Source organism: Megascapheus bottae, chromosome 12 (assembly GCF_031878675.1).
Source record: "Megascapheus bottae isolate mThoBot1 chromosome 12, mThoBot2.hap1, whole genome shotgun sequence".
Lineage (NCBI taxonomy): Eukaryota > Metazoa > Chordata > Mammalia > Rodentia > Geomyidae > Megascapheus > Megascapheus bottae.
This window is the reverse complement of record NC_143520.1, coordinates 16,256,762-16,273,419: the sequence shown is the minus strand read 5'-3', so window position 1 is coordinate 16,273,419 and position 16,658 is coordinate 16,256,762. Positions and strand designations below refer to the sequence as shown.

Sequence of the window (16,658 nt, the reverse complement as noted above, 5' to 3'; positions counted from 1 at the left end):
TTCCCCAATTAACAAAGTTAGGTAACATTTGCAATTATTGTGATGCACGCTTGATACAAAATTTCATGTGGGGAAAGGAATTCTTGCTGACCCACTCACTACTCTGGTTGTAAGCATCATGAAGGCATCACCTGCAAGAATGCCACTGCTCCAGAAGAATTGGTTCATCTTTTGTTTCCATTTCTTCTTTGTAAGTAGTACCTTTCTTTTTCTAATATATTTTTTTATTATCACTCAGTGTTTGTACTTGCCATTCAACAAAGCTGTTTATGGAGCATCTTGGTAAATTTTCCCTTTTACCCTTTGTTACTTTTTTTTTTTTTGCTAGTCCTGGGGCTTGAACTCAGGGCTTAAGCACTGTCCCTGGGCTTTTTCCTCAAAGCTGGTGCTCTACCACTTGAGCCACAGCACCACTTCTGGCTTTTTTCTATGTATGTAGGTGTTCATGCATGCTAGGCAAGCACTCTACCACTAGGCCAAACTCCCAATTTTCATTTTGTTTTTTCCTTACTGTTTTATTTTTTTTTCAGTTTTGTCTTGTACCAGTGTTTGAACTATGTCACCAAAATGTCATTGGGCTTTGTGACATTTTGCTATAGCTCCTAGCCCCCACACTTTTTCCCTTCTCCTAGTACTTTGTCCCCAAGCAGCCTTCTACTTCTTGAAATGGATCTAACTGACTTACAAACACTGAAAACTCAGGATTCTAAAATAATGTAAGATAAGACACTGATCACTACACAGCTTTCTATGTACATCTGAATTTCTTTTCCTTGATGTGTTCCAATGAAAAAAGTAAATGTCTTTAAGTCAGTCTTTTTAATATGTTGTCTTGGCATCAAGCCTGTCAAAAAGTGGCACTATTTTTCTCCAATTGTGAAAAAAAAGCCCTACTGTATTCCAGACAAGTAGCACATGTATTATGAAGTTCAAGAGTAATTCCAATTTATTTGAAAACCAATTTATTTTATATCTTAGAAATTCATGGCAAGCAGTAAAGAAATTGAGTTAATGCTTTCAGCCATCACCTATCATTGTTGATGGATACAAGCTCAAACCAATTCTAGCCTGTGTGGTTTTGAGTGCAGAATGAGTCTTGGCATTTTCTTTAGGCAGCAAATACCCAGAGATGCATTATCTACCTGTGACACATTATATATCACAAACTGAGTAGCAATGGTTTTTCCCAAGTATTAAATGAAAAAAACACAAGCATGATGAGTATGTCTCATGGAGATTTTCTGAAATATGGTTACTTTCTTAGCAGAAAAGATAGCTTGCCCTTCGTATTTGAGTTCCTACTTAACTATTTGGGGTTTATAGACAAACAAAAATCATGCTGAAATTGGAATAGGAGATTTAGATTCATATAGAGTTTGTGAAGAACAGTTTGCCTGTGTCATTCACTTTTCAATGACTACTGTTATTAAAGTACCTCATCATATGAATGGCAAGTCTTTAGTACAGAGCTAGTACAGAAAAATAACTATAGATTTAACATATCTAATGTGCAAATCTCTAAATGTTCTTTATACATTGCTCTGATTTCTCCAAAAGGTCATGGGCAAAGTACAATCATAAAAATAATCAACATTTCTGGGTGAGGTGGCTCACGCCTGTAATCCTAGCTACTCAGGAGGCTGTGAAATCTGAGGATCAAGATTCAAAGCCAGCCAGGCCACAACAGGACCTGAGACTCTTATCTCCAATCATCTCTAGAAAATGGGAAGTGGGGCTTGGCTCAAGAGTAGGGTGGTAGCCTTGAGCTCAGGGATAGCACCCAGGCTGAGTTCAAGCCCCATGACCCTCAAGATAAAAAATCATAAACATTTGTTAAAAAAGAAATTAGTCCTTGCTTTCTTACTTCAGTCAGAAGGGCCAGAATGAAGAATTTGTTCTTGATTAAAGCCAATAAAACTCTTTCTAAGTTTCTCATATGGTTGTCTCTAAACCTGAGAAGAGAAGCTACCTCCACTCAGTTTTCCTTTACAAGGAGAACTAGAGCTTGCAAAATATCTGTCTAGACAGAGACTACACAAGTAAGAGCGCAGAGCTTCTCACAAATGCACCTACAACTTTACTGCTCAAAAATCCCTCACAGTATTTGGGCAACTCTCTAGAAATTTTTTCCTCTTCTTTTGAGTTCTCTGTGAGCCTGTTATACCAAGTTCTTACATAACTTTATATCTATATTAGAGCAGATTTTAAAAAATTAATTCTTACTGATGCCTTGGTGTGGAATGTATTATTAAAGGATACATGTGCATCATAATTTATTAATATTCATCAAATTTAACATAGCAAGTCTTTTCCAGAACTACCTTTTCAAGATTAAGGAAGGTAAGAAATCTAAGAGATGATCATTTTGATAAAAAGAGCCAGATTGTGTGACTGTGTGAGTAAATCAAACACGCCCCTCTCAATTAATACAAACATTCAATATATTCTCCTGTAGGAGTCAACCACATAATATAAAACCTAGAAGAGACCTGAGTATCACTTACTCAGAAAGTATGTGTTGAAGGAGACTACTATGTATCAACAAGTTTCCATGGACCAGATTCTGATGGCCCCTTTTTTCAAAGAGCTAGTAGTCAGATAGAACTGTGAATGCTTACAACAGAATTGCAATACAAATACACAGGTTTTATTATCAGAAGTTTATGAGGGATCAAGTTCTTCTGCACAGGGAAGGGAAGGAGAGGTATGGCTCATGAAGTTTCCCTGAGGAAGTGATATTGGACTATGTTTTATAGATTTGACAAGGGTTTAGAATTGTTAGAGGAAGAATATGCAGAAAAATGTATGAATAGGCATGTATTAAGTAAAGTGAAGTATGTCTATGGATATAGAGACAGAAGCAAGAAATAGCTTGGAGAGTTTTGGAAGTACAAGAAGCAGCTTTGAATGCCTGCCCAACATATACAAAAGGTCAGTGTAAGATAAGACAGGACAGATCACACGTCTTCAACAGCAAACTAGGGAAGATTTCAAGGATGGTGGCAATATGAGCAGGAGATTAACAAGGAGTGTTCCTAGAGCAGTAGTTTTCAAATGCTTGGGTTCTAGAATCATTTTACACTCTTAAAATTATTGACTAACCAGAGGCAAATAATGTCCATTTTCACATCACTGTTAATATTCTTCTTTGATACCAAGACTTATAGATTGTGCTTTTTGGATGCATCTAGTTGGGCATGATTTTTTTCAATCATGCATATCATTCAGCAAAACTCTACCACACTTTTATTCACTTTCTTCTACGTTCTGAGAGCATTTCATTTTATGGCACCCTAAACCATGGCTCTTCATATTACCAGTGATGTCATGAGAAAGTCTTTGCACACTGGGGGACTGTTGAGTTCCCAGTGGAAAGTGAACATTTCCAAATTCCCAATTTCCACTTGAAAGCTCCAATTTCAACACTGACAACAAATGCTGTCATTTGCTTTTCCTGAAGTGACAGATTTTTCTATTGTTCACTTTTGAGACTATATGTGCCACATACGCAAGTCTGAATAACCTTGGCTTGTCACTTATCTTTTCAAGTGAAAATGGTTTTCCATGAAGAAAGGAAAGTGACTTATTGAGCTCCTGACTCCAATAATTGTACTAGGACTTTCTCTAGAGACAGCCATGATACTTTAGCACACAGACAAAATATTTCACATATTTTTTCCACGTTCCTGTACTGAATACTAAAAGCTTGGATACTGAAGGGTTGATTTTTAACAAAATTAATATTTAACCCTTCCTCAGAGATATATAAACCAGCAGTGAGTGTGTGACAGTATGACAAGGTGACAGTGCAGAGAACAAGGACTATCACTGATGCCATTGCCTTGATGCCTGCTGAAACATTACCATTTAGTCACAAGCACAGCACTATCAGTGCGAATGCAGAGCAGTAAAAGGAGTCTGATTATCTGGATAGCTAAGGCCTCACCACTTTTCCCTGGCAAAGAGTCTCAGGGTCCTCTAGTTGTCAAAACCTTCACAATGAAAATAGTTGCCCTGGAAGAAAGCAATTGGTATGAAGGAAGAAGAGAATCGTCTAGAGCTCTAGAGATTTAGTCTGGTTAATTGTAGAGTTGGCAATTGCAACTGGATTCAAGGCTCTGCTCTACTATAATCTAATAGCTGTTGTGTCCTTTATAATTTTCAGATGATGTCAGGAAATAACCATGCCACTAATAGCACATACTTCATAGAGACAATGAAAGGATGCACTTCATGTGCAAATATTATGCCTGGAAGATAGTAGGTTATCAAGAAGTTAGAGAGAAAATCTTCTTAGCCAGATAAGTCACTAAAGAAGAATTTGTAGGGTTAACTCATTACCATGTCTACATTATACATAATAAGTTGACATCAATTCTGTAGAGAAGTAGGCAATGTTCTGAAAATCAGTTCTGCTTGTACTAGTTAATTTCCCATGCTTAGAAGATATCTGATATGTAATTAGAATATGTATCTAATACTCAGAAAAGTTGATTGATAAGTCAGATTAGAGCTGAAGATAAGAATCCATATGACATCATCTAAGAAAAATGTGAAAAGACAAAAATGCTGAGCTGATATGTTTAAAAATTTTCAAGGAGAAGGAACACACAGAGTATTTAAACTGTGATTTCAGCACAATTCCCTAGACAACAAAAAAGAAACAAATATTTTAATTAAAAGACAAATATTAGACGACAATTACTTGAAATATTTCTCTTTAAATGAGGAACAGACAGAAAGAATTAAGCATCTTCTATCAACATTTCTACTGAATAAACAAATTGTTGCTTCGAGGCAAAATAATTCTGCACATTATATTCTTCATTTCCTTTGTTATTATAATTGACATATTTGTCTTGAACCTTCCTATTGTTTGTTTGTTTGCTGCTGGTCCTGTGGCTTGAACTAGGGCCTGAGTATTGTCTCAGAGTTTAGTTCTCTCTCTCTCTCTCTCTCTCTCTCTCTCTCTCTCTCTCTCTCTCTCTCTCTCTCTCTCTCTCTCTCTCTCTCTCTCTCTCTTCTTTCTGAAGGCTAGTGTTCTGCCATTTGAGCCAAATCTTTATTTCTGACTTTTTTGGTAATGTACTGGAGATAAGAGTCTCACAAGCTTTCCTTCTGGACTGGATTCAAGCTATGATTCTCAGATCCCAGTCTCCTGTTTAGCTAAAATATATGTGTGAGCCACTAGCACCTGGACAATTGTTTCAGTTTTATTTTAAATATCCAAGCATACATAACTAACTACAGAAACATAGAGTTTTATAATTCAATTAGTGTTCTAAGCTCACTTATCAATATGATCTGGTAGTATGATGAGATTGTGAAAGTATATAAACCCAATACAATACTACAAGTACAAACTAATGTTTGCTGATGAATCAGGCTCAGTGAAAATGGCACAGTAAACAGATGGGAAATGATGTGGCACTACCAATGCAAAATATATATTTTCTCCATTAGTCGTATTGCTCATGGACTCTCATCTTGGCTAATGTTCAAGAATAGCAGGCACATTTATTTTCTACAACCTGCTAGTATACTGTATTCTCCCTCTTCACTCAATTTTTGAAGTTACATTATAGACAAAAGCATTTAGTTTGTTCCCATGTAGGTAAAATTGTGTCAGAATGCTGGTGATTTGCCATATTTGAGAAAGAAAAGTTTTCATACAATTTGAAATATAATAAAAAACTCAAAATGTAATTCATGATGATGAAGGAGTCAGTTAATAACAAGGACTTGTTTTGTTGCCAAAGAAAAGATCCTGTGTTTTCCTGGCATCAACAAGACTATTATAGGAAGGGCATACTCTAAAAGACAAGATGAACTATCTTCCTACTGAACACAATTATTTCGTCCAGTAGAATTTTCACTTATGCTAATAAGAGTCTAGCTCTTATATAAACTCAATTTGCATGTGACTGAGGCTGTAATACATACAGAATTTGACATACTAAAATAATGACTACTAGATATAATCAAGGAAAATAATTACCTATTATATGTTGAAAGAGTTTGATAATAATACCTAGTTTGTGTGCCTACATGGCTTTGAAGGTTAAATGATAATAATAAAATTTGGTTAAATGATTATTAATCTCAAATACTCCCATGTGATTTATGCACACTAGCTTGTTACTATACAATCTCATGTTGTTGATATTTCAAACTGACTTATCAAGTTACAAAATTATTGATTTGAGGAATAAAAAATGTAGCCTTTATCGTTCTGCAAGAAAACAATGTCTGAGCTTGTAAGCCCACAAAATTAGAAGTTAGTTGATATTTGGTGACATGAACTATGGATAAGTCAATTAGTTACCTTATTGAGAGCCTTGAATTAGGAAAGGAGTCATCTAACCTAAGAAAATGATGATGTAGCTTTGATGTTTCTTTAATTCAGAAAAAATAGTAATGAATAGATAACAAATATACATGTATAAATTTAAATGCTATATGATAAATATATATGTATATACACTGGAGTTGTTTAATCTAAAATGAAAATCCAAGGCCCAATCTTTTCTATCACATACCTCTTGCTCTTTTACAAATGAGCAAAAATCTCAACACCATTATTAGTCTGAAAAAAATTCAGAAATAGATATAAATGAAACCTAGATTTATTTTACTATTTTTCTTCCCTATTAGATAACTGCATGAGTGTAAACATAGTGATAATGTTGCTATTTAACAAGACTTTCTTTCTCTACCTGGATCATGTCTTGCCTGTGGGGAAAAAGTGGATGAAAACAGCACAAGCTCATCTCTATCTTCAGAACAATTACCTTGGAAATCATAATTAGCTTTTGAAACTGTTTTCTCTGATTTTGTGCCTTTGAGTTAGCCACAAGCTTGAGGAGAAAAGCTTACTAATGACAAAACTTAAGGCAATGTTGTAGCAGACAAATCATCACTGACTTTTATGGCTATTGAATTTTTCTACTGCATGTTTGCAAACAAGCACGTTCTATATTTTAATTCCTGACATGCATCTCTACTCTAAATACCTGCTCCCAAGCCCAATTCTGACCAATAAAACTTGAGAAGCTTGTGAAGTGGCTGTAAAAGATTTCCATTGGAAGAGGAGGAGGAGACTGTAGTTTGTATCCTCTAGACCTTTCTGCATTGTGCAATAACACATGGCATTACATTAGCCAATTTACAACAGAAAGATGCCACACGTGGAGGGCAAAACTGACACACTGAGTGTAGCAGATCACAGAGACATATTTACCCCTGGGCGCCTGATGGATCGCTCAGCTCTTGGACCCAAACAACCTCTGCACTGCTTGTTATGTTCAATGAACATCCTACTTGACTAAAATACTTTTAGACAGCTTTTTTAGTTAGTTGCAACTAATAGACAAATGCTAATAAGTATAATGCTAGTCAATTCAAAAAAACTTTGCTAGCTCAGAGCTAGCATATAACCAAATACTAACCACATCTTTGGATGTCCTTTATCCAGTAGAGACTAGTGAACACTGGAAATGATTGCTAAATACATAGAATAAAATTCAAAATTTAAATGTAATCCTAGCTAATTTGCAAAGTATACAAAATCAACATCTCTCTTAAAAGAAATAAAATAAGGACCAGGACTTTGGTCTAGTGGTAGAGTGCTTGCATGAAGACCCAGGTTCAATTTCTCAGTATCACATACATAGAACAAACCAAAATTGGTGCTGTGGCTCAAGTTGTAGACCCCTAGCCCTGAGAAAACCCAAGGACAGTGGCCCTGAGCCCAAGGACTGGCAGAATGAATGAATGCATGAATGAATAAATAAATAAATAAATAAAATAGTGGGCTAACTTCTCCTTGCATTAATAAGTTTTACATTATTCCATTGCCTGAGGTGATATCTGCCCATTTTCACTTATTTTTTGCCTGTTTTGAGCACCTGATGAGGGGAAGGGAAGCATTCGCCTTGTTCTGGTACAGGTTCTCACATTAGCAACATACATTTTAATTTACTTTCTATAAACAAAATTTTATTCTCAAGTAGTAGTTTAGGTATCTTTGATAAGCAGCATATTTTCTGGGAATTATCTCTTGTTTTCTCATAATATCCTGAGGGAAAAAAATATTGTCCAATAAGCCACTCTGCCATGAGCACTTGACAGATAATGTCAACACTGAGCAACTCACATGTGGCCTAGCCTGGCTTCATTTTTCTTGCTCCATGCTCTGTGTGCAAAGATGACAGAGCAGCATGAGCCCACGGGAAAAACTGGGCATGCAGTTTTTTTCTGGCTCACATTAGTGCTCTTAGTACTTTGCTAACATGTGGCATAGATGAGAAAAACAGAGTTTATTTTAACTAATATTTGCTTGGTCTTTGAAGAAGTGTGGCCCTGGCATGCTTTGAGGAGGATGAAACCAAGAACCACTGCCAGCATTCTTAGGTGAAGAGGTGCAAGGGGCCTCTCCTGCTATTTTGGCTGCTTTGGCATGCTGGCATTCTTTAGTAGATTTTTGTTCCTCATCTTCTAACTTCTTGTCTAGACTTCACTTTTTACTTCTCCTTTACTTCTTTCCCTCAAATACCTCAAAGACCAGAAAAAAGAACCTCAGGAATATATGGTATACTTTGATATAATTTCCCAGATCCTTTTCTAACTCCTTTTATTCTCTAGTTAAATTGGCTTACTAAGATGAGACAAATAAATCATATTTGATTCTTCTGAAAGCAAATTTTAGACAAAGATAATAACCCAAAGCATGATTTTAACATAAATGAAACAGTCTGGTGTCACTCTCCTTTTAGCTCTAAATACAAAAACTGTGTTATGATAAGTTAAACCAATAGCATTGTTTCAAATGAGAAATATAAGTGATTCTAACATCAGTAACTGATATTTATAACACTGTATACTTTGATTCACTTGTGCAATGTTTATAAACCCAACTTCTCACTAATGGTCACCAATAGATATCCATTTACCATCTACTATGACCAAAAACATTAAATCAAAAGTTTTTAAATTATGTGTAGTGTATAAAATCTTTGGACTCAGATGAACTCTATTCCATAGCTCCAATCATTTCTCTGCTCTGACACCAGAGACATATTATTATTAATATCTGTCTTTCAGTGATTTATAGTCACGTTAGTAAATCATGAACTACTTTCACTTCCCAATTCTGCCTTGTCTCTTCCACCTCTTATTTAGAGGTGACTTAGACAGCTCTCCCATTCATGCGCTCTGGGATGGCAAACAGTTTGGGTCACCAAACTAGTTTATAATTTCTGATATGCTAATGGAGAGTTTGTCTAGCAACATAGGTTTTTATCAAAATTAAAATCTTAAAATCACACATACACACACATGATCATATATTCTAACTAGTATCAGGTAGAATTTCCATTGGATAGGGAAGGGGGGAAAACAAGATGAGGGGTGAGGGTGGGGGGGAGGAAAATGGGGACCAAGACATGAGAAAGGGTATCAATGTATGTGAATTAATGCACCTTCTATCTGGTGAATATAATGTAACCCTTCTATTAATTACAATAAAAATATATTTAAAAAGTTGGAGGTTTTAATAGTACTACTATTAATGACATATATTACTTTTATAACTTCTATAAAAAGTAATACTAGTAATAATTCCCATACAAAGATTGAGTCTGAAAAGTCCCCAGCTGGTGGTGTCATAGGGAGGTGGTAAAGTCATTAAACAGTAGAATGAAGTTACGTCAATGGAGAACAGAATGCACTTGAAAGGTATACTGTGAACAGCCCTTGCTGGGTAAATTATATCAGGTACTTTTTCAGTTACACAAAGCTAATATTGCTTCATCTAGACCCATGCATCAGACGTTGAGTATTACATTGGTAAATAGATCATCATTCAATAAATGTTTGTATCTTTTACTTTGTACCTACCTACTTGAAGAATATTATATTTCTTGGCTTTGCATCACACAACTAACTACAAAATTTAAATTCAAGTTTAAATTCATAAGAAAGATGTCAAATAACTAAAACATTTATATGTATATATATATGTCTGTATATTTATATACACCTATATACATACATATACATAATTTATTGCACTTGGGTATCTCTCTTCTGCCTATTATTTAGGAAAATCACCAGCTTACATATGGGAGAAATTACATCTTATAGCTCAGGCTTCAAAGCAGAGCTTGGATTGCTTTCCAATTCCTGGTATGCATTGGAAATAACAGAATTGTGTGTGTAGTTTCACACTCTGAGATGTCATTCTCTAAGACACATTCTATCTTAGAGTAATTTCTATCTTACTTCTCTTTAAAAGTAGGCCTATGGTTTACAGTTTAACTATACTGTAAAATTAGCATTTTAAAGCATTTCTGAACTTTAACATAGGTATTTCTTAGGCAATTCAGCAAAGATGGAACTTTCTTAAAGAAAGTTTGCAGCAAGGCTTATGGATCTGCATTTTTAATAAATTCCTTAAATAAATTGGTGCAAAGGATACATGTACAGTGATTTGAAAAAGAAAGCATTAAAGTAAAAGAACTGAAATTACTAGAAACACAATATGAGTATTTTCCACAATCAAGGCTGAGATTCAATATCAGTCTACACAGTAACTATGAAAGCAGGGAAGCACATAAGATCTAAAGGATTTTATTCTATTTTAAGAAAAGATGAAACCAAAAAAATTCCTAAGATTGAGCATGAAAGACAGACTTATTCCAAGATTAAACTATAAGAGCAGAGTGTGTTTAGTTCATGAATGAAAGCTGATCACTTGTGTACTCAAGAGGTATCCTAAATTAATTGTGCAAATGTATAAGGTTTATTCAAAAGTCTTGTAGTACTGGTTAAAAGTATTCAGTTTCATCTAGAGAATGATAAGATGATTCGCAAACTGCTCTCTGATGACTTAAGATGCATATTTAATTTAGAAAACTTCTCAAAAAAATTCAGTCTCCTTTTGACAAGATCATATTAGAATTTCAGTAACTTTACAAATTTAGGGGAAATCCTTCATGCCACAAAGGAGGAAGTGGTAGCTCAAAATATATGAAGTTTTACACAGCAAAAGTGAGTGAAAACGGCTGTAAAATCTTGGACAAGGTGGCTCTCATTATATTTTACTTAATCCTTTAATATTTTTGTAATTCTTCTTTTGAATGGTATCACTAATATTAACACTTAAATTTTCTGGCAATAAGTTCAGTTGTGTAATTTTTATTTATCCTAAAAATTTACCTGTAAACATTTCAATACCCTTTTGTTTGAAAAAAATGTTTTGTTAAACTACAGTTTCATTGTTTTTAGTATTGGTTTGCTTCTAAAATTCACTACCTTTATTCTTTTTTCATATATTTTTATTGTAATTAATAGAAGGGTTACATTATATTCACCAGATAGAAGGTGCATTACTTCACATACATTGATACCCTTTCTCATGTCTTTGTCCACATTTCCCTCCCCCAGCCCCTCCTCTCATCTTGTTTTCTTCCCTTCCCTATCCAACTTCAAATAACCAAATAAACATATATACAATATATCAGATAACAAGGTAAAATATTGTAACAATATGAGATAACCAAGGGACAGCAAAAGAGATGAGAGATAGCATAGTACATTAAGGACAACAATTACTTATTATGTGGCTTTTGCTTCTATATCCTGGAGGTCCTTTCATTTAGCATCATTCTACATGGACTTAACATATCTAGGTTTTGTTCTATTGTAAATCTCTGCTAGGAGAGCCCAAGGTTTCTACTGATTATGACAAATGAGGGAAGCCATTGAGCCTATGTTCCTTTGAGTCTGGCTTACTTCACTTAATAGAATTTTTTCTAAGTCTTTCCATTGTCTTACAAATGGGGCGATGCCTTTTTTTTCTGACAGCAGCATAGAATTCCATTGTGTACAAATACCAGTTCTTGTTGATCCACTCATCAACTGAGGGACATCTGGGTTGGTGCCATATCTTTGCTATGGTAAATAGTGCTGCAGTGAACATCATTGTGCTAGTGGATTTAGTATGCCCTTGTTTCTGGACAATTGGGTAAATGCCAAGTAGTGGAATTGCTGGGTTCTAGGGGAGCTCTATATTTAGTCTTTTGAGGAACTGCCATACTGCTTTCCATAGTGGTTGAACGAATTTGCACTCCCACCAACAGTGTAGTAGTGATCCCTCCTAGCCACATCCCCTCCAGCATCTGTTGTCAGTAGATTTCTTGATCATGGCCATTCTAACAGGAGTGAGGTGGAATCTTAGAGTTGTTTTGATTTGCATTTCTTTTATGACCAGAGATGTCAAGCATTCCTTCATGTGTCTATAGGCCATTCTTATTTCTTCTTCAGAGAAGACTCTCTCTTTAATTCTTTGGCCCATCTTTTAATGGGATGGTTGTTTCTTTGGAGATTAGTTTTGGAGTGATTCAATTTTTTAAGCTGTTGATATATTTTAGATATGAGGCCTTTGTCCATTGACTGGTTAGTGAAGATCTTCTCCCACTCTGTAGGCTTACTAGTTAATTTGCTAGCTATGTCCTTTGCCATACAAAAGCTCTGCAGTTTAATGCAGTCCTACTTGTCCAGACTTTCTCTGATTTGTTGTGATTCTTGGTCCTTATTAAGAAAGTTTCGACCTGTGCCAAAGAGACCTAGTGTATCTCCTATTCCTTTTGTAAAGTTTTCAGTGTATCTGCTTTTACCTCCAGGTCTTTGATCCATTTGGAGTTAATCCTGGTGCAGGGTGACAAAACTTTAGCTTTTTGCAGATGTTTAACCAGTTCTTCCATCACCACTTGTTGAAGAAGCTGTCTTTCTTCCATTCTACCTTTGTTCTTTTCTGCAATTTCTGATTTCTTTTCTTCTTGTGTATTTTATCTTCTTCTATTCTGACAACAGGACTTAACTGCTTCAGAATTTTTCAGAACAAAATCAGTTCAGATATGCAGAAGACTGTAAATCTCTGCCTCTTCAGCACTCTGTATGAGAAACTAAATGAATGTAAAACTGTTCACTCCCAGGCCTTGCCAAAGAGTCTCTGACAATGTTTGCTATGTCCATCCTACTGCCACCTAAGCTTCCACGTAGGCTCTCTACCTACCATTTTGTTAATTGGCTTTAATACAAATTCTTTATCTAAAAGATAACTTTATGTGGCCAAATCAACAAGATACCAAAAATAAACATGGAATGTTGTCTAGGAAACAAAATACACAACCCTTCCTTATGGGCTACTGTGATTCTCCTTGAATAAAATTTGATTACCTTCATCCTAAGCGACATTACTTTACAATTTGGAATTGCTTTGGGTTGTATGAGATTCATTTCTATTTGTACTCTGAAACAATGCTGATCTCAGAAGACTCAGAACTAAAAGATATTCTAAAAGATAACTTTACTAACACATAAGCTTTAACATATTTACCATATACAGTGTAATTTTCCATCACCAATCTTCTGTTCCACAAGATCTGGAAAAAAGTTCAAATCTCTGTTTATCAAAAACTGAAGTAATAAACAGCCAGTGGCTCAAACCTGTAATCCTAACAACTCAGAAGTTAACATCTCAGAATTACAGTTTTGCAGTTTGAATCTGGTCCTGCCTGGAAAAGTCTGTGAGACATGTGTCTCCAATTAACCAGTAAGCAAAATGTCAGAATTAGTGTTGTGGCTCAAATGATAGAACACTAGCCTTTGAGCAGCAAAGCCCAGGGACAGGGCCCATGTCCTGAGTTCAAGCCCCAGGTGTGGCATCAAAAGGGAGAGGGAGGGAAGGAGTGGCCCCACTCCAGAGTTGTTATATAGTAGATATGAAAGGAGCCTAATTTTACATTTCTTACAAGAACACAATTAACACAGACTGCTAGCTCAGAAACCATACTTGCCAGTGACTAGCTTATAGAATCTGTGCTTTTCTTGTATTAGTGGAATATTTAGAAAAGGAAAAAGACATGAAATGAAAGTAGTATGTGGTTATCAGGCAGAGGAGCAGGTAAGGGTGGGTAGTAGAGGGAGGTTAGACTGAAAAGTTTTATGCATGTTTGTATGTGTGACTGAATAGTTATATGCATATATATCACAATATATATAATTGATGTGCATTAATAAAACTCTTCAAATTTTATTCTTCTAAAGTTAGAAACATAGGCATCAATAATGTGGGTCTCATTTCACTGATGTCTCAAAAACGACAATCATAGCTTCCTTGGTCTCAGCTATTCATACATTAGTGTTCTGTGATGTGATTGCTCTGAATCTGGAACCTTGAAATGATTTATGGCAGCAGCCCGCAATAGCTTTCTGTCTCCCTACCTTCAGCCTGACTCCCTTGTGGCCTATTTTCATCCCCTCAGTCAGATCAATGTTGAGAGAACAGAAATTACCATCATGCCATTCTGCACAGAAGCTTCAATTGCTACCTAGAAAAAAAAAAGTCAGAACCTCTTACAATTACCTGTGAAGTGGTTTCTAACTGTCTTCTGAATCTAGAAACAAACACAGATGATTTTGTGTTCCTGGAATACTTCCACAATGATCTAAATGACCAACTCACTCACCTCCTTTAAGTACTGTGCCAGATTTACCTATCTCCTCCCCCTCCCCCCCCACTATCTCCCTATGTAACCCAGACTTATCTGATGGAGCCTGACCCCCCAGCTTCTCCCTCATATTGGCCCTCTTAAACAAACATGTTCATACTTGCACTCCAATTGCCTATCTTGCTCTCCAGTCTCCAAGGCATTAATAACCTTCTTAGGTTCTAAATAGCTGACTTGCAGTGTTATTGCTCAGTTTTTCATCTCGCTTAGATGGCTGATAGGACTACAGAGGCTGAAACATTTACCTTTAGGGGCCTATTAGTTCCTTTTAATTCCATGTGCCTCAAACATTGCATGGCACCTCCTGGTGCTCCACAAACATATATAATCACTGAATTCTTTAAGCTTGGTGTCTCAAAACATTTCATAGATTTTTTATTTGGAAATTTGGTCTGCCCTTTTGGAAAGTTGTGTATTTTATTTATTAGATTTTTATAATATCAACCAGAAAAAAGTGCTGAAATGCCCAATAATTAAGCAAGTCTAAAACAAGCTAAGATTTATTTTAGCATTATGCAGCAATTCGGATGATAAACACAAAGGACTCAATGTAACAACAACAAAGCCAAATGCCCTATGGGCACAGTATGTTCTAATTATGCAGTCCTATTTAATCTAGATCAAAATATATAGCAAAGGTCCTGTTTACCTCAAAGATAATTATACAGATATTCTAAGCCCACTATATTCTTTTTATGATATAACTCTTAGAAATAAAAGTCTTCCCTACTTCAAAATATCTTAGAGGCATGTTAATGATGTATGAGAGAACATCATTACATTCTAGGTACTGGTTAGTTTATTTAATATTCACAATAACCATATAAGATAAAAATCAATTGTTTTTCTCATTTTGCAAATAAAAAAATTAACAGGTTCAGAGGAGATAAGCAACTTGTTCCAAGCCACATGGTTAGTAAATATTGCTGCCAGTCAGTGGCTTTTTACTTTGGAAATAAGTAACCAGTTTTTCTAAAAGTATTTTACCACTTTGCTTCTGCCACATCATTTAATTTTTTTCCTATGGTCAGGTACTTGTAGTAGATGCCTGAAATCCTAGGTACTCAGGAAGCTGCAATGTGAGGATCATAACTTCAAAGCCAATCTGGGCAAAAATGTCTGTGAGATTCTTATCTCCAATAAACTACTCAGGAAAGCACGCAAGTGGTCCTGCAGATCAAATGCACTAGCCTTGAGCACAAACAGTCTCAGGGACAGAGCTCAGGTCCAAAATTCAAGCCCCAGGATCAGAAAAAAAAATTCTGTGTATGACAGATACTGCTGGCTCAAATTTATAATCCTACCTACTCAGGAGGCTGCTAGCTGATTGTTTTAGTTTAACACTAGCCTAAACAGGAAAGTTTATGAGATATTTACCTCCAAGCTGGAAATAGAGCTTTGACTCAAGTGACAGAGCACTAGCCTGAGCAAAAAACACTCAGGGACAGCATAGTGCCCAAGTCCCAGGTTCAGGGACCAGGACCAGCAAAATAAATAAATAAATAACCTCTCTCTCTCTCTCTCTCTCTCTCTCTCTCTCTCTCTCTCTCTCTCTATATATATATATATATATATATATATATATATATATATATACACCCAGAATTGTCTAGAAAACTTAATTTATCATTCCTTGAATTTCCTGATGTTTGTTTCTGATACTCAAAAATTGTTGCCTCTGCCTGAAGTATAATTCAACAATCCTGATCTGTCAGATCTAAAGGACAGTTCAAATCTCATCACACACCTGTTTCAGGTGAGAAATGGCTTTGCATTTTTCTTACCTCCAAAAAACCATGCATCTAGTGCCTTTAAAATTCATACTGTAAAGTATAATATTGTTTTCTGTGCCAGATTACTTCTATATTTACTACTCAGTTCCCTGAGATTAGGATTGACTCCCAAAGTATAAGAACAGTATTAAATATTTGTTGAATAAAAGACCTAAAACAAATTCTACCCCTGTTCTGTAAAGTGTGGTAGCTATGGACCACACATAGGAAGTAGGCATTTGAAGTATAGCAGTGTCAAATTTTGAGATAATATTTGGGACATATTAACTTAAGGAAAATACAAAGTTAATTT

General features: G+C 35.5%; 1 protein-coding gene across 1 annotated transcript in view; it reads right to left on the bottom strand.

Moving 5' to 3' along the window:
- The window catches only part of LOC150056276 (sodium channel protein type 3 subunit alpha-like), a 118,661-nt gene that overhangs the window by 90,261 nt on the left and 11,742 nt on the right, over nucleotides 1-16,658 (bottom strand). The gene's annotated exons all lie outside the window — the stretch shown is intronic.